Source organism: Mus caroli, unplaced genomic scaffold (assembly GCF_978045245.1).
Source record: "Mus caroli unplaced genomic scaffold, Mus_caroli_1 scaffold_14, whole genome shotgun sequence".
NCBI lineage: Eukaryota > Metazoa > Chordata > Mammalia > Rodentia > Muridae > Mus > Mus caroli.
The window spans coordinates 107719818-107724117 of record NW_028227269.1 but is presented as its reverse complement, the minus strand read 5'-3'; positions in this window follow the sequence as shown (position 1 = coordinate 107724117).

Below are 4300 nucleotides of genomic sequence, written 5' to 3'. Positions count from 1 at the left end.
GCGACATTTGATACTGAAAAAGTGGATGTTCCTCTATGATTATCCAGGAAGCACGTAACCATAGAAGGAATATCCACCTTTTAAATACCAAAGAAGGACCGAGTTCCGGGAAGGACCAGGCTTGCTGCTTGGCTCATCTGAAACAGATTACAAGACAAAAAAAAAAAAAAAAAATCCTCCCCTTCTCAGGCGGAGGAAACAGACTGTCGAAAGGCGCCTCGGCCTCTGTGCCAAGCTGGCTCCACAGGCAGAGACCCAAAGGTGATGAGCAGCAGACATATGACATGAGAAACACATATGTTCTGCCGCTCACCATCTTCCCACTTACCGGGGAGGGCGCTGCGCCCAGCCTCATCTCCCTGGTGGATCATGGCACCCAGGAAGCACGTGAGACTCAAAACCCAGGCAAATCCCTCAGATTGACCAGCAAACATAAAACCACAGATGGGAAATCTACCTTTTAGATATCAGACTTACTCTTGGGAAGTCCAATAGGACAGTCCTATCTGTGACAGAAGGGACACAATGGGAAAGACTCGTTAGCTGTGGAGATTCCAGAATGAGACCCCTGGCTGAGTTGGCAGCCCATGAGAGAAGCTCTCAAGATTGCTCAGGGGTCCTTGGGCACCTGAGGACATGCTCTGTGGACCACTGACCCCCCACTTACCCAAGAGGGTGCACCTGTCCTGTCACTGCCCTGGTGGTAGCTTCAGCTCAGGCCCATTACCCAGCAGCATTTGACACTGAAAACGTGAAATTTCCTCTATGTTTAATCACAAATAGCATAAACATAGAAGGAATATCCACCTTTTAAATACCAAAAGATTTAGTCCTGAAGAGAAAGAGCCGAGGCCTAATCCGTCAGAAATGAAGAAGGCAGCGGACAGGCGCCCTCGGCACAGCCCCCAGAGGACACAGATTCCAGGAACAACCTGGCTGTGAAAGCACAGGCTGTGGGACCCATCTCTCCCTTGTTCTCTGGGTGGGGGAAGACGGAATAACCTGCTTTGTCCTAGGGGGCACTTTACATTCAGAAACATCCCAGAACCACTTGAGATACTGAAAATGTGGGTGTTACCTCTATGATTAACAAGAGACATAGAGGAGCACTCACCTTTTGAATATCAGAAAGTGAGCGACAGACGTGTATCTAGAGCCCACCGTACAGTTAAACATAGCCCTGGTTGCCACACAGCCTAGTAGGGAGTCACTGTAAACCCCCACCCCCTCTTAGAGAGTTTATGATAAGAAATCTGTTCCTTTGTGATTTCCAAAACCAGTTCCACACCCATACAGCCCATCCTGGGTACCCTTGGGAGAGATGCCATCAAGGTGGCTGCTGGAGCATCCACGTAGGTACCATGGAGCACTGGAGGCATCAAGGAAGTTTTCTAGGAAATGGGATAAGTCCAGAAGGCTCCAACACACACGTTCAATGCATCAGTGTGATACTGTTGGGAATAGGTATAAAGGACACCTTGAGACATAGCTAAGCAGGACATTCATGACTTACTATCACCACACTACCAGGTCCTTACAAGACTAGCTCAAGTTCCTGGCCAATCTTTTTTAGTACATCAGACACAGAGGCATACTAGTACAGACACTATAAATCTTTGGTTTAAAAAAAAAAAAAAGAAGAAGAACTGAAAACCCCAACTCAGCTAATTACCTCCAACATCTTCCTCATCTTAGCCTTGAGGCTGAAGACAAGTAGGCCAGGTGACAGTTCCCACACATAGAACATGTGCTCTATGACCAGCCCTCCCATATAGGTCCAAATAGTGGTGCTTTCATGGGTCATGTTTTAATAAAGTAGGAACTGGCCAGAGAGTTTCACAAAGCTGGGTAACCAAAGGCAAGAGGGCCCAAGGATGCTGAGGCCTTGCCCCTAAGAGCCAAGGACCCTCCCTGTATCTACAGCGTGTTAAAGGAGAAAACCTGACTCCTCACAAACACCTTCAAGTGCATGGATAGGTCACTTACCAGTGGGCTAAACCTGCTTCCTTTCATAGCACCCTATGAGGCCAGGAGACCCTAGAAAGAAGCAGGACAGAATTGGTTAGGGGATCTGATAGCTGGTTACCGGAGCAACTGTGTCCATCTGTCCTGACCCTAGGAGCAGCAACTGCAAATGTAGCTGTGTGTGAACTGGGCGTGCTCTTTAGGAACAATATCCAACTACGTTTAGGTTCATGTGTGTGTGCGCGCGCACGTGCATTTGCACATGTGGTGTTGCCAGTATGCTTGCTTTGCCTATGTGTAGAGGTGGGAGATCAAGGTCTGTTGTCTTCTGTAGTCACTATCCGTGCATGCATGTGTATGCATGTGGGCACACCCAAGGAGGCAAGAAGAATACATCCCTAAAGCTAAACTTGTAGCCATCCAGTCTAGGTGCTAGGAACTGAACTCTGGGTCCTCTGCAAAAGCAACAAACAGTTTTGAGTTGGTTATGGTTCAAACCTCTGATGCCAGCATTTGGAAGGCAGAAGCAGGCAGGAGTTCAAAGTCAGCCTCAGCTACCCAAGAAATTCAAAGCTAGCCTGGGTTACAATGAGAACTTGCTACAAAAAAAAAAAAAATAATGTTATCGAAAATGTTATATTAAATGAGTTGTACAAAAAAATCAGTATGGGTGCCACATATTCATAGAGATTCCCACCTTCATCTTGTTCTCATCATTTTTCATCCGATATTTGCGCTTGTCCGTTTGGTTAGATCCAGGCGAACCTGGGAAGGGCAGAGTATAATTCCTTAAAATTCTCAAAATCTGAAATGCATGCTAGACATGTTTTTGCTCAAATCTGTCAATCAATTAAGAAGGAAGCGATGTGATAGAAACTAGATTTTTATGTACAGATTTGCCTTGGGAAATTGGATTATAGGATGATTCATTCAATAAACTCTCAAGTCTCAAAATAAGAAAATAAATAAACAAAAGCACTTGCCATCTGGCCAGACATCTGCTCACATACCATCAGCAAGGGGCTGATGCCCACATCGTGTTCCTGAACCTGACACCGGGTACAGAGAGCCCTTCAAGGAGGGATTTTGTGCTCAAAAAGAGGTCAGCGTTTAATATCTTCCACGAACAAACACCATGATGTGGACACTGTCCCTTGGGGCCTCTTGGAACAGCTGTGGCAGTCCTGCCCAGGCTTCTCCTGTGAAAAAGACAGCTGGTGAGGTATTGTGCCCAGAGAATATTCTACCCTCAAAGATGGAAGGCTCCCTCTGGGCCTATACGTACCTGGGATGTAGGGGTGAGTAGCAGCACTTAGAAGCCTGCCAATAAAGCACAAAGCTAAATGTGAAATGGAACCGAACAAGTCAGATTACCTTGGATGACAACCAGAGGCGTTTCTGGCCAGGTGTCCTTTGCATTCCTTGGGTGAATCCAAGACAAACTCCCCTCCAGAAGTTTGTGGGCCTAGGGGCCTTGGGCTGGGTGGCAGGTGTCACAGATATAATGTATGGCGTGCTCACTGCTCCACCAGCACCGAGGCCAGTACCCACTAGATGGAAAGGGATTTTTCAACCTAAGAAAATGGGTTGACCATGCTTGTTCCATGCCCTATAGCCTTTCTCCATGGGTATAAAGGGCGAGTTGTTGCTTTTCCAAAGGTGTTTCCATCTTTTATAGGCAGAAGCCAAAATACAGGTAATGCCACAGCCCAAGGGCATCACTGAGCCAGTAGAGACTAAGTGTGTGGCTAATACTGGTACCTCTTTGATGGAGTTAGCACTGGGTTTTGATGCGCTATGGTTGTTGAGCCACCTAAGTATAAACAAACCTTTTATTCCAACTTGAGCAAAGAAAGAAATAGCTTGTATCCTAGCAAAGGGTTGCCCAAGAGTCATCCCATATCTTATACTGGCTCAGCTTCAGAAACCCTCCAGGGAGATGGATGGATGAAGTGTTCTCACACTCTCTGGAAGTATCCTCTCTCCCACTCTCACAAGAGAGCCGCCAAAGGGCCCTGCTCAAACAGCCACACTCAAAGGCAATTTTGATGCCATGAGTAGGCTACCAGAGAATGTTAGCCATAAAGAGAAGCTCACTAGGGAAAAGGGGTCCGAAGTGCCTTATATCCACCACTCTAGAGGGCAGCTTAGAGGGGTACTAATGTCAGAGATAAGAGACAGGCAGCAGTGGCTGATGACAGCTTGCTGTTTCCTGGTCCCGAATGTAGCCAGCACCCACCAGCCCTCAAGGCCTGGCTAATGGCATCAAAGAGCACAGCCTGTAGACATGGCAGGATGCTGGTAAAGAGCTGCTCTGGGGCCCCGGCTTTTCTAG